We start from the raw sequence: 16,181 nt of genomic DNA, 5'->3' as shown, positions 1-16,181 counted from the left end.
ATTTTACATCCTGGGTATGCCTCAGATTCAATATTCCGTAATTCAGCTGTACTGGAATCTATTAGAACTGATAATAATGGTGATTGTAATAAACTATTTGTTAAAATGATTGAGAGAAATAAATTTTTATTACTCTTGCTGGCTAGAGTAGTTGGTAAGATGTTTGTTAAAACACCACACATGCATAATAAAACTAGTTGTGCTTCTACAATTCTGTGTGTGAGAATGACTTCATTTAAGAAGACTCATCGAGTATTTGGTATGTGGGGAGAAGGTTCTAATTGTTTGCGAAAGCAGTATGAATTGATGGTCACTACCAATCTTCATCTTAAATCAGTTGGAATTCTGTTTATTCAGTTGAGAAGTTTCAAAGCTGTGAATGCGTTTATCTCAATTGCTGCTTTGTTGGTAACTCAGCAAGGGGTTTTCGAACTGCAGTTTCTAAGTCTCCTGCACCATGTGTTGTTGTCTTATATGGTTTATGATGTACACCTGGTGGTTCAAATTCTATATGGGTGGAGGCTGGTAGATCACTTGAGGTGGAAACTTAAAGTTCCATGGAGTTTCACTAGTTCTCTCATCTCGCAACTGCAAGGTGATTTAATTCAAAACTTGAAAATTCTCTGGGCATTTCTACAACCCTACTGGAGTGGTTTGTGCACGTCATACCTTGCTCAGTCTCCTAATTCTGGTTGCAACCAACTGATGGGTATGCGCGATTTTGATTTCCCTTTGTATCTACTTCCTTGTTACAACTATATGTGCAGTCTAGTATACCATGCAACGGAAGATTATAGTTGGACCATAATTTTACAAGATATTCGAGGACTCAGGTCTTGCTCATAGTAATTCAGAATTCAATTGTGGTCATGTTGGTAGTTCACTTACGGTGGAAATTTAACTTACCTACTTCTGAGAATTATGAAAGCTTTGACATTCGAGAAGATGAAAAGAAGGTGCACTTCGATTTTGCTAAGTTTGTTCTCCAATCCTTGTTGTCTTGCACTCAACGTGACTCTAATTCGTGTGTTTGGCTGTGGAGTTTGACTGGTGCCGTGTGTTTCTCTGCTTATTTTTATTATTCTTGCTCTGTATTTGACCGTTGGAAGTGGTGTGCTCAATCGATTTTAAGGAATAGTCAGGGGAACTTTGTTTATGAGCTGGATTTCAGACTAGGGTACATTTCAGAATTTCAGTATGATGATAATAGTGTTGGTGGTAGGTTGTTTCCAGAACTGTCATTCATATATTTTGGAACTGAGAGTATCTTCACATTGCAATGGACGGAAGTGATGAATTTTAGCAAGGCAATTAAATTTTTTGGTCGAGTGCCTACTGGTCATTATGTGGGGCTCCCTGACTTTTCCCTTGTGGTGAGTCTCACATTTCTTCTTAGAGAGTTTAAGATTCTCGGTACCTGTGTATTTCTGCATTGTCCATTACTTTCTCATGGAGTCTATGGAAGCATTACAAGCCAAAGAAAGACCCAAAAGGTCTCCTTGAAGTCGGGATTCACAAAACATGGTGATGCTCAGCTCGATGGTGTACTTATCTGTCTACCTGGTCAGGTTATGAATTTTAATGGCAAAACAACAAGATCAATTCTCACTGCAGTTAATGCTTTAACTGTTCTCTTTGAACTTCCATATATAATGAAGATTTATATCTTAGTTCTTGAGCAACTACAAGATTACTTCTGGGTTACAGTGAAGTATGTAGTTCCATGTGATTTTTTGGAAGCTACAACACTAGGCGAGAAGCTACATCATCTCTCTGTATACAAGCTCAGGATTATTAATGCGAGGGATGTTTCTGGTTGTGGCCACCAAGTTGTACACAAGGTCAAGATTACGGGAATGAGCACAAAGAGGTATCCACTGTTTGCCTTCAAGGGAGGGGCCACACTCATGTACGCTCATTACAGTACACGTGCAAATAGTCAGTCCAAGACTGGACTGGGAGTTGGAGTTCTTACAGGCCTTAAAAGTGGCTTCTTTCATCTTGAGACTAAATGTTTGCTAAGGGCGATTCAAATTGTAAAGGTGTTGCTATGGATGGATTACTGGAAGTGGGAAATCAGCTTGTTTGATCTGCGCGTATGGAGTGCAAGAAGTTGAGCTGATTATAAGAAGTTTTGTTATGCAACATTGGTCATCATTAAATTGACGGTTCATCTTGGCCTACGTAGAGCGGACTACATGCAACTTAGAGTTCATGGTGCTGCGACACACGAAATGTTGGCAAGGCAACAAACAGAAAAGTGTCATCATGTCCCTGTTATACGAGTGGAGCGGCTCATATTGTACATGACACAAAGGCAGCAGCCATCTTTCCCTTGTCAACTTAACAAGCCTTTTTTTCTTAACCTTCATCCTTGAGGACAAGGATGTTCTGAAGGGGATGGTATTTGTCATGTCCCAAGCCTAGGAGGAGGGCGCCCATATCATTTCGATGATGGTATTTAGTGTAATCTTTAGTTGGTAGCCTTTAACCAATCAGGGGTGTCTGTATCCTTTGTAATGAGTGGTTTAGATGTAAGCATTTAGTGGCATTATAGCCGTTAGATCTAGGGTAGTATTTTGGGGTAAAGCCTTGTAAACTCAGAGTCTGTAAGAGAGTTCATTATCTAAGAATTAATGAAAAGAACCAGATCGTTCAATCGATCAAACCGTGTTCGCTAATCCGGGAGGCTTGATCCTTGAGGATCTTGACGTTACTACTATCTCTAATCTATTCTGTTGTGAATCTCATCCAGGTTCATAACAGTCTATGAGTTGAGTTTATGGCAACTGAGACTTGTTTAGACTCTGAGAAGAGCAAGGAAGAAATTGATGAGGGTTTGAGATTGAAAGTACAGGATTGTGGAACCATATTTGGAGATGGGCTTTTAAGATCTGGTGTTGTTGACGTGCCAGTGAGTTAAGCAGAAAGGGTGGATGTACTGAGAGCTGAATTTGGGTTGCTGCACTGAGTTGCTCGAGTTTGAGTTCAAGTTGCAGGTGTTTTGCTGATGATAATGGAAGAGTTGTGATGCCGTGGTGAACATGGTGGTTTGCTTGTGAACTGAAATTGAAGGAAGGCTGATCAAGGAAATAGAGCAGACAGAAGAGATGTTGGTTCAACTGGAAGCAACGGGATAGTGGTTTGCAGGTTATTGAACTGATGCAGATGATGATGATGGTGACAGTAACGCAGGAGATGCAAAGATTCAGTTGAGTTGCAGGGAGTGACATGGAGGTTGTGAGTTCGCAGGAATTGAAGCAGGCAAGGGTTTGTTGCTGCTGGAATTGCAAGTGCAGGTTGAGATGGCTTGTTTGAGTTGCAGATGAGTCTGAGCTGGTGAAGATGCAGTGTTGGTGGATAGGAGCACAACGGCAGAAGCTACAGGGTGGTGCAGCTGCTACTGAAGCTGAAGTTAATGATGTTTTTGGTGGCTTACAGATGTTGTAAATGGGTTTGTGGTGCAGTTGTGAAAAATGGAAGTGGTGATATGAAATGGAATATCATGAATGGTGTTGTTGTTGCAGGATTGAATGGAGCTGAAATGAGGTGCATGGAGTGAGAATGCCGGTAATAGATGGTATTTGTACTTGAGCTAATGAACTGGTGCTAAGTATGGCAGGTGCAAGTTGGTATGGATGGTGTTGCATCTGGCGGTAGTAAAGTTGGTGGTTGCGAACAGCTGATGCAGGAAATTGGTTGATGATGTGTATGTGAAGCTACGGGAAATAGGAATTCCAGGGAAGTGACAGCAAAAGTGCGAAGTGAGCGAAAATGGCGAGCCGGCGGTACTAGTTCCGGTTACCGGATTTCTGAGATTAGAGTGTAGATCATAAAGTTTCATTGAATCGCGAAGGGGGTATGTGTTGGATGCAAGAGTTGGCCATGTGATATATGAGTTTGGAGTTGCGCTTTTGGGCCAGTTCCAGTTTTCGCACGACTTAGGAATTGGCCTAGATGATTCTTGGTGATGTATTGCTCAGAATTTATGAATGTATGAACTGCAGGAGATGACATTGCTGGTGGATGGAGCAAGTCAGGATTATGGAATTTGTGGAAGTATGAATGGATGGCTAGCCGTGTTTTTGGTAAAGCTGGAACAGGGTAAATTGGCTTGTCAGTTTCAGGAGACTGACAGGCTTAGTAACCTTTGAATGGCAGTATGGGCCTGTATTGGGCTGGAGCGTGAATCAGCTGGAGGTGATCAGGTCTTGGTAGAGTAATATTTTGGGAGAACTTATTCACACAACTGGAGAATATCCTTATCTCTACTTTTTTTCTAGGGTTTTAGACATGGAAACTCTTCTTTTTATTCTTGTTATGAACTCCATGAGCACGAGTACTTAAAGATTTCCTTAGACATGGAAACTCTTCTTTTGAATAGCGGAGTATATAAATCGTATCTATTCAGATAGCTTTATGGTTCAAGAAGGTTTCAAGCCACCAGTGTTTGAGGAGAAAGCTCTTACAAACTTGGATGAAGTCGATGTTGTTTTTGAGGGCTGTGAAGTGGTTCTAAGGTAATATTTTTTGAAGTTCATGTGAAAATCCTATAATCATTGTTATGAATGATATTAATATTTTTTTGTCGGCACCATTTTAAGAGTATCATGCAACTGAGAAGAAAGAAGAACAACCAGTAGCTATAAATGCCTTTCGAATTGATTTTCTAGATCTTGGAAATATGTTAGGACAATAGGTTTTTTCAGTCTATTTCTATTTGTTCTCACTTGCGTGTGGCGGTATGCAAGTTTAGACATGTAATTTGGATCGCAATTTTTATCAGTTTCATTTTTTATTTAGAGTTGAGAGATAAAGGAAGTTTAAGAGAAGTAATATTCTTTGTAGTTCATTCTGCAATGCAATATTTATATGCACTCTATAAAGTATTACTTGATTCATCGTTAATTTTTGAGATTTTTATTCTATTGAACCTACTTCTATCTGTATATTTGAATGTGTTTTAGGTAAAGTTCCATGAAAAGGAAAAGGGAAATCTTTTGGGATTATACCTGAGGGGGTTTACGATAATGGGAAGACACATAATCATTTTAAATTGTAAGCTTAAAGAATAGTCATTGTTATTCATTTTTCTATGGTGAGAACTGGGATATGGCAGTGGAAATCCAAATTAGTCATCTGATTCAGCCGGATGCATTTATCTTAAGTTCTGAATCATATATAAATTATTCAGACTTTAGATGGTTCGTTGTATTTTTTTCGTTTTTAATTTATAAGTTTAGGTGGTTCCTTACCTATTGGATTGGTATTTATTCTATTTTTTTACAGCTCTCCAGATAGTACGCCTAAGTGGGCAGTTTGCTCATCATTCTGGCCAAAAAATTGATTTGAGTCATATTTATAAGTTATTTGCTGAGTATTATTTGGTTAAATGTTTGAGAGTGTGTGCAAGGTTACTAACCCTGGAAGTTGATTAATCAAAAATGATTTGTAGACAGAGTGAAAAAACACCTAAAAAAATTGACTCACGGAAAAAGTGACCCCTGTTAATTTTGGGGTAGGCACCGAGACACCATTGCCAGCAAAAACACTGTCAATCGCATATTCGCTGGAATACTCACGCAAGCTATGTTCATAGCTTCGTTCTTAGTGATGCCCACTTGAGACATTGGTATCGAAACTTAGGGGCTTCACTTCTCAATAATTTTTATGGGTTCTAATAAGATCAGGGGCTTTAGGGTAAAACCCATTTTGTAGGTGGTTCTCAATAGTTTTTTTTTTATTAACCTATTCGATGATACTAACGGTTGGAAAACAACCAATGCATGGTAATTGGTTACATTTTTCCAGATCTTAAGTCAAGTATACAGATTTCTTCTTCTCACCCATGAAAGAAGATATTATTACTCCCTTCGTTTCATTACACATTGTATTTTCATTATGATTAGATTTCTAAGTTGGTTAAAATTTATGGGAGATATGACTATAATATTTCCATCAATAAATTGCTCGGTGTGATTCATTTTGCATTACATATGTTAATATGTGTTATCCGGCAAATGGAAAATGCAACTTATTTGGTGCACCTGTAAGGCAACTTTGATTTATCTTATTCGTAGTTAATGGTTGATGCTTGGTGAGTATGCAAATACTTTTTTTTTTTTGACAATTGTGTTTGCTATTTATTTCATGACAATAGGGTACAAGGACGGTTTTATTATGGACAATGTCAAGGTATGTATGTTTCTGCCCTTAGCATTAGGTGACCATGGTATAAATTCAAAAACAAGGGGTGTAACTTGGCGAGACGAGATTTTTTCGAGTTTGGTTGTTTATGCTGAGAATCTCCGATAACAAGAAAATCGCTTAGTGAAATTAGTCTCTCCTTCACATATATTTGTAACTTAATTTTGTCCAAATTTGTCAATTTTTGGGAAGAAACGCAATTAAGATTATGCTATTAGTTTTTTTTCTTGGTCACGCTAATACGTTATAATATAACTATTTCAGGGTTGGTCAACCTAAGTGGAAGATGAAATTCATATTCATATTTCATAATGGCGAGTCCGGCATCGTGAATTCATTTTTCGATAGAGATTAATGTATTTCCTTGACGACATCTTCTTCAACGGGAAGCATTTTATATGCTTTCCACTATTTAGAGTTGGTAATCTATCTTATATTAATAATATTGTGGTCTTTTGAATGTCTCTAATGTCATATATCGGTACGAATATAGTGAGTGTGATCTTCATTTAACTACAAGAAGTTGGAGCATGAAAGAGAAGTTTAATTTGCCTCTTCATTCTTAATGCACATATATGATTTCTGAAAAAATATATATTAGTGCATTTTCTTGATTATATCTTCTTTGAGGGGAAGCACTTCATATGCTTTGCATTGTTCGGAGCTGATAATCTATTTTATACTAATATCGTTTTTTTTTAGTATCAAGTAATGTCAGATATAAATTTAAATTTAACTACAAAAAGTTGGAGCCTAGAAGAGCAATTTAATTGGTCATTTGATTTTTGTCGTAAGTATATGATTCTGAAGAAAGATGTATAAGTGCATTTCCTTGATGACATCTTCTTTGACAGGAAGCACTACTTCACACATGTTGACACTATTTAGAGTTGACAATCTATTTTATATTAATAGATTTTTTTTTTGGTGCCTCTAATGTCAGATATGGATACGAATATAGTGAATGTGATTTTCATTTAACTACAAGAAGTTGGAGCCCGGCAGATTAAATTAGTTGGCCTCTTCACTCTTAACGTAGACATATGATTTCTAAAAAAATATATATCACTGCATTTCCTTGATTATATCTTCTTTGACAGGAAGCACTTCACATGCTTTTCACTATTCGCAGTTGACAATCTATTTTATATTAATATCGTGTTTTTTAGTATCTCTAATGTCAGATATAAATACAATTATATAGTGTGTTTGGTAAGAAGTTGGATCCTGGAAGAGCAGTTGAATTGGTCGTTTGATTCTTAACGAAGGAATATGATTTTTGAAAAACGATATATCAACGCATTTCCTTGATTATATCTTCTTTGATGGGAAGCACTTTATATGTTTTGCACTATTTAGAGTTAGCAATCTATTCTATATTAATATCACTAGGGCTTAACCCATGTCGTAACGGCACGGGAAAGGATATGTATTTTCAAACATATCCATCGGTTCATACATATCATAATTGTTTGCGCAAAATCGATCCAGTCGATCCAAGTCTAACTGTTTTTGATGTGTTGGTTAATAAACATGTCCTTAGCCTCAAATTTTTCAATATCATGTATGTATGTTATATAATCCTTTAGGACAAACATAGTTAATCGTGAATCAATTACTCAAAATCCTACAAGATCATGGGTAGTAGAACACTACTTCATTCACTTCTTTAAAACAAAGTAGTGTCCCTACTTCGAAAAATAAATAAATCATCAAAGGTCGTTCACCAAATTTGTAACAAAACTGAAAACACAAAATTACTTCAAAATCAATCAGATTAATCTTACAAAATCTGTTAGCTTCAAGAATTATTTTTCTCCCTTTGGTGTTAAAAATTATTCCAAATTTACATAGATTTGTGTTTATTCATTTTCCTAAAGTTTGTAATTTGTAGTTCTTGATCCATTTCGTTTCTTATCTACTTATCTTCTCTCTTTACATATTATCAACTATTTTCCAAGCATGCATAATCACATGAAGTCGAGGACAACTGGCAGAAACAAAAATCATGACAAAAAATGGGAATATAGAGAGATATGAGAAACTAAATCAATAACAATTGATTCGTGTGTAGCCTTGTACTGGTCAATTTTTTTTTATAGGTTTCATCTTCTTTCCTGACCCTACCTGAAAAATCTTAAAACCACATCTATTGATTTATCTTCTTCTTAGAAAAATTTGGCATTTAATATTTATTTTAATTTAAAAAAACAAAATAAAAACAAATTTAAAAACTAACATCAAATAAAAAAAAATTAAACCAAATGTAACTAAATAATTTATCTACCTTAGGACACCTTTCTCATCCCACTACCACTACTTCTTCCACCACCACCATCATTAACGTCATCACTCCACCATTCTCACCAATACCCACCACCATTATCCCCACTGTTGATCCACCACCCCGGCCCACCATCACAACCACCATTAATGCCTACTGTTTAATATAAAATAAATTTATTATGCATTGTATTAATGAAAATATATTTATTTGACTAATTAAAGAAACATTTATTATGAAATATCAATAGAATATTATTATTGAAAGTTAATTAAACTGATCATTTTACACCATAAAATTTCCCAAGAATAAATTTCAGAAAATAAAAATAAATGCAAATTTCTACTTTACATATTTCCTTTCTACGTCATTTGTTTGAAACTGTATGATTGCATCTCATATTTCTTCTCTTTCTCCCTTTTTGTTTAGACTGGGATGGTTTTAAGAAACAACTCAACTACTGAAATGCAAGGTATGATGAAATTAGAGTTTTGGGAAATGATTTTTTTCTTAGTTTCTCTGACCTATTTCTATTCTATTTATATTCTTCATTTATAAGTGTGACAACCGTTACTCCATTTTCGACAACACATATAATCGTTGCTTGCTTAATTAATTATTTTTGTAAAAGTGTTAATTGTAGATAAATTATTATAACACTAATAATAACGACATATTCCCAACGTTTCTTTTTTGACGTTACAATAAATATATAGTAACGTTTTTTTGACGTTACAAAAAAACAATGATTTCGTGTAGTGTTAATTATTATAATTAATGAGACATTTATTAACAAAAATTAATAAAATATTTGTTGAGAGAAATTAACATAAACAAATTAAGACCGTTGCATATGCTTCGAACTTTTAATCACATAAGTCTGTTGTAAAAGTTTATGCGGACAATCACAACAATAGATTTATCTGCTACCTAAACAAATCTGAGTTGTAGCTTAGTCCAGCCGTGAAGACACATGCTTGATAGTAAGTAATATTGTGTGCACGTGTGTGTTAATTTTGACATGTGTCATTCATTTCTTGTTACTATATAAAGTGAAAATCGTGCAAGGTTCTTTTCTAATCGTCATGTTTTGTTTTGTATTGTAACCGAATTTATTTAAATACCGTAACGATCAACTATACAACTTCCTCAGTATAATGTTGCTTGTGCAGTAATGACAGATAATTAACATTCTCCAGCACCGCTCACAAACACACATAATTGCTGAACAACCCATTATCATCATTTCTTCCACCAGGGGCGGAGCTAGGAATTTAGCTATGAAAAGGCAAACAAAAAATATCAGGGAGAGCAAGATGGTAAAATAGTGGTTTAAGCACATACAGTATATGAAAAAAATTAGAAGTGGAAGTTTAACATTCCCGTCAGGGTACATAGGCAACCGCCTATCCTTTTCATGGGTTGGTTTCGCCCCTGTCTTCCACCACCACTTGATGAAATATTTATTAACAAAAATTAATAAAATATTTGTTAAGAGAAATTAACATAAACAAATTATAAAAGTTTATGCGACAATCACAACAATAGCTTTATCTTCCCCCTAAACAAATCTGAGATGCAGCTTTGTCCAGCCGTGAAGGCACATGATTGATAGTAAGTGATATTGTGTGTACGTGTGCGTCAATTTTTACATGTGTAATTCATTTCTTGTTACTATATAAGGTGAAAACAATGCAAGGTTCTTTTCTAATCGTCATGTTTTATTTTGTATCGTAATCGAGTTTATTTAAACACTGTAAACGATCAACCATACAACTTCCTCAGTATAATGTTGCTTGTTCCGTAATTAAGGTGAAAACAAATAATTAACATTCTCCACTACTGCTCACAAACATGCACAATCATTGGACCACCCATTATCATCATTTCTTCCACCAGGAACGGAGTTAGGAATTTAGCTATGAAAAGTAAAAAAAAAAATCAGGGTAAGCAAGATGGTAAAAATGGTGGTTTTAGCACATATATTATATAAAAAAAATTAGATGTGGAAATTTAACATGCCCATCAGGGTACGGAGGCAACCGCTTATTCTTTTCATGGGTTGGTTCCGGCCCTGTCTTCTACCACCACTAAGTAACGTTATCGCCTCCTCCACCACCCACTAACATCACCACCACTACCGCCAACAGATCATCAGCACAACCACCATAAATTTTCATTGATATGTTTAATAATTAGCAAATTTATTATTTATTTATATATATATATATATATATATTTGATGATTAATAGCACAATGAAAATTAATAAACAAATTTATTATGAGATATTTATTTGGATAATTAATGACATTATGAGAAATTAATAAAAATTTATCATGAAAATATTAGTGGAATATTAATACTATAAGCAGATTTAGACCGTTAGATTTATATTAACTTTCGATCCAAGACATCACTTGTGGAAACACCCACATCCATGGATTTAGCTTTCCCAAGAATGAATCTTGAACGTCATTTATCAAGGCTAAGTTGTCCATGCTTTGTTTTATAACTAGACTAGAACTTTACCCGTGTCGTAACGGCACAACCTTCATAATAAGTTAAAAAGATTATGTCAATTTTAAGCCCTGTCATTTTTGTGTTGGCTCTATGTAAACTGACAATTGTTCTCTTTGTTTTTTGAGTATTATGTTTTCTTTTGGAGAATTGCTAGGTTGATCGAAATATATGTCTCAAAGAAATCACCGAGTGAAATATGTAGTGAAACCAACTGAAAACCTTTATTATCCCACTGGTGGATCCATTACCCTACCGTCGTTCGATTTTTCTCGGGTCGTTTTTCGGGAAAAATTGCAATAATCTTGTACAATTTTTTTTTTGCTTTAGAACCGTCTTATTTTCACATTATAAAACTCAACAAAACCTTCTGTAATGATGTTATTTGTGTCCTAATGACATACAATAAACATTTTCTCACTACCATATTGAACCTGCATTACCACCACCAAGACACCCCATTACCACTACCTTTTCCACCACCGCCACTATCGTCACCGGATCCATGCATCACCACTCACAAATATCACCCCGGTCATCCCTAATTTCTGTTGATATGATTATTAACAAATTCATTATCTATTTATTAAAAATATATTCAGAAAAATGTAATGGGTTGGAAAGAGAATTTTGCAAGTTATTATGTTTTTATATTAACAAATTTGTTGTTTATTTAATGAAAGTACATTTATTAAGATAATTATAAGATATTTATAATGAGAGATTAATAAAATATTTATTATAAGAAATTAATGATAAAATAATGATGAAAACAACCACGGCCATAGATTTAACTTTCCCAAGAACGAATCCTGACCCCTCTTTGTCTTGCCTAAGTTGTCTAAACTATGCTTTATAAGTTTACTAGAACTTCACCCGTGCCGTAACGACACGACCTCCGTAGTAAGTAAAAAAATTATGTCAATTTTAATTTTTGACATTTTTTTTGTTGGCTCTATATAAAATGACAATTAGTTTTTTAATTGTTGTGTTTTCTTTTAGAGAATTGCTGGGTTGACTTAAATATTTTTCTCGAAAAAATCACCGGGCGAAACATGTAGTGAAACCAACTGAAAACCTTTACTATCCCTATCATCGCTGGGTTTTTCAGGGGTTGTTTTTCGGAATAAATTGTGGTCATCCTGTACAATAGTTTCTTTTGTATTAATAACCATCTTATTTTCACATTAAGAAAATCAACCACAACTTTCATAATAAATGTTACTTATGTCTTAACGACATAGAATAAACATTATTGCCATTAACACACTGAGCACCTGCACTACCATCACCGGAACCACTCATCACCGCTAACTTTTCCACCACCAACAATATCGTCACCGACTCCATGCACCACCACTCACAAAGACCACCCTGATCATCCGTAATGATTATTAACAAATTTATTATTTATTTAATGAAAATATATTTCATTTATAATGAGAGATTAGTAAAATATCTATTATGTGAAATTAATGATACAATAATGATGTAAACAACCACAACCATCGATATATCTTTTCCCTAAACAAATCTCAGCCGCTCTTTATCTTGCCTAACTTGTCCAAATGCAAAATTTAGATTAATACGTAAAAAATATAATTTTACAGTTTTGTTGGTATGGATGCAGAATAAAACATTATTTAGGGTTTACATGTAAATAATTTTTTAGATGTCAAAAAGGGTTGGGGCCAGCTTGTCGCTCGACTACCAATCAACTCAGTGTAAACATTTGTTCTTTTGTTTTCTAATAAAGCCTTCTAAGGCATCTTTTTATGAAAAATAATTTTTTCAATTATAACTGCGCTTTATATTGGTTTGGTATCTAACTTTCAGAATGAGCTTGGTTTCTTTATAGTCCTCAACCGTTCATTTTCTTTCCTGTCCCGACCCGACAAACATCTGGCCCATAATATTTATTTTAACTTAAAAAAATTAAAAAAATAAAAGAAAAATAAATTTAAGAACTAACATCAGACAAAAAAATAACCAAGGGTAACTAAGTAATTTACCTATCTTAGGACACCATTTCTCATCCTACCACCACTACTTCTTCCAGCACCACCACCATTAACGTCATCACTCAACCATTCTCACGTCCAACACCCACCAACCATAATTATCCCCACCGCTGATCCACCACCCCGCCCTCCATCACAACCAATATTAATGTCCACTGATCCAATATAATATAAATTTATCATGTACTATATTAATGAAAGTATTATTTTAAATTTTAAAAAATAAAAAAATAAAAGAAAAAAAATTAAAAACTAATATCAAATAAAGAAATAAACCAAGGTAACTTAGTAATTTATCTACCTTAGGACACATTTCTCATCCCACTACCACTACTTCTTCAACACCACCACCATTAACCACATCACTCCACCATTCTCACGTCCAACACCCACCGCCATTATTCTCATCGCTGATCCACCACCCCCGCCCACCATCACAACCAATATCTATTCCACTGATTCAATATAATATAAATTTATTATATACTGTATTAACGAAAGTATTATTTTAAAAAAAAAATTATTAAAAAAAGTAATATCAAATAAAAAAAATAAACCAAGGGTAACTAAGTAATTTATCTACCTTAGGACACCTTTCTCATCCCACTACCACTACTTCTTCCACCACCATCACCACCATTAACGTCATCGCTCCACCATTCTCACCAACAACCACCACCATTATCCCCACAGTTGATCCACCACCCCTACCCACCATCACAACCACCATTAATGTCTATTGATTTAATATAACAAAAATTTATTATGTACTATATTAATGAAAGCATATTTATTTGATTAATTAAACAAACATTTATTGTGAAATACTAATAAAATATTTATTATTGAAATTTAATTAAACTGATCATTTTACAGTCGTAGATTTAGCTTTTCCTATCACTACTTCTTCCAACACCACCACCATTAACATCATCACTCCACCATTCTCACATCCGACACCCACCGTCATTATCCCCATCGGTGATCCACCATCCCCGCCCACCATCAAAAGTTCACAACCAATATTAATGTCCACTGATTCAATATAAAATAAATTTATTATGTACTTTATTAACGAAAGTATTATTTTAAATTTAAAAAAAAAAAGCAATATCAAACAAAAAAATTAACCAAGAGTAACTAAGTAATTTATCTACCTTAGTACATATTTCTCATCCCACTATCACTACTTCTTCCACCACCACCACCACCATTAACGTTATTACTCCACCATTCTCACCAACACCCACCACCATTATCCCCTCCGTTGATCCACCACCCCCACCCACCATCACAACCACCATTAATGTTTATTGATTTAATACAAGATAAATTGTTTATGTATTGTATTAATGAAAGCATATTTATTTGATTAATTAAACAAACATTTATTATGAAATACTAACAGAACATTTATTATTGATATTTAATTAAACTCATCATTTTACAGCCGTAGATTTAGCTTTCCCTATGAGAAATCTGGACCACTCTTTAACTTGCCTAAGTTGTCCAACCTATGCTTTATAAGGGAGATGTCAATTTTAACCCTTGTCATTTTTGTGTTGGCTCTATGCAAACTGACAATGTTCTCTTCGTTTTTTAAGTATTATGTTTTCTTTTGGAGAATTGCTAATTGATCGAAATATATGTCTCAAAGAAACCACCGAGTGAAATATGTAGTGAGACCAACTGAAAACCTTTATTATCCCACTGGTAGATCCATTACCCTACCATCGTTCGGTTTTTCTCGGGTTGTTTTTCGGGAAAAATTGCAATCATCTTGTACAATATTTTTTTTTGTTTTAGAACCGTCTTATTTTCACATTAAAAAACTCAACAACAACTTCTGTAATGATGTCATTTGTGTCCTAATGACATACAATAAACGTTTTCTCACTACCTATTGAACCTCCACTACCACCACCAGAACACCCCATTACCACTACCTTTTCCACCACCATCATTATCGTCACCGGATCCATGCACCACCACCCACAAAACACCACCCCGTCATCCCTAATTTTTAATGATATGATTATTAACAAATTATTATCTATTTATGAAAAATATATTTAGAAAAATGTAATGGGTTGAAAGAGAATTTTGCAAGTTATTATGTTTTTATATTATTATTCTTTATTTAACGAAAGTACATTTATTAAGATAATTATAAGACATTTATAATGAGAGATTAATAAAATATTTATCATAAGAAATTGATGATAAAATAATGATGGAAACAACCACGGCCATAGATTTAGCTTTCCCAAGAATGAATCATGACCGCTCTTTATCTTGCCTAAGTTGTCCAAACTATGCTTTATAAGATAGAAATAACCCGTGCCGTAACGACATACGTTGTAACATTTATCTTCTATCATGATTAACGATGAACCTAACTAAATTACCAATAATATGGTGTTAATGTTCGATAAAAAGATTAAAAATAAGGGTTTATATAATTTAATTACTGCTTCCAGTGAAAATATAGTTGGCCTCTAATATATCCTCAAAATCTGGCCAGATTGAATCTCACACCTTTCGTATTAGTATTTTATGATATTTTTTTTCCGGATTAATTAGGATGGTATGTACATGTATATACAATTACCTATCCTTACGCTTTCCCTATCATTCCAAAATAAAAATGTGTAAAATTAGAAAAAGAAGGTCTGCGCAGAAGGTATTAAAATAAATACGATATTTTCAGCCAAAAATATATGTGAGTATATATTTTATGTCTCCAAAAAATACTGACTTTCTTAAAACTAATAACTTCGCTCTAATATTCATCGATCTCCGCTACGTCTTTTGTTTTCACTTCGCAGTGAAACCCTTCAAATTCTCAGATGATGCAGATCAACTGAACGGATTTTAAATCCATTCTTTGATTTTCCATCTCATATCTACTAATCTTTTTTGGAAAGGGCGATTTAGTGATTTCATATATCAGATTTGTGGCGTGTACTACGTGGTGGTCGAGGAGAAAACATGTAAAACTCGTTATGTAACTATGATTTTTCGTACATGTTTATTAATTGAAGGGTTTGATTCTTAGGAATGTAAATGTTGGTTGTGATTCTTTACACCAAAAACGTATTCATATCACCAAGGTCATTTTCAAATAATTTTGTGCCTTGATTTGTTTCT

The sequence above is a fragment of the Papaver somniferum genome, chromosome 7, assembly GCF_003573695.1.
Source record: "Papaver somniferum cultivar HN1 chromosome 7, ASM357369v1, whole genome shotgun sequence".
In the NCBI taxonomy this organism is placed as follows: domain Eukaryota; kingdom Viridiplantae; phylum Streptophyta; class Magnoliopsida; order Ranunculales; family Papaveraceae; genus Papaver; species Papaver somniferum.
The sequence above is the reverse complement of the archived record's forward strand: the minus strand, read 5'-3'. Positions refer to the sequence as shown.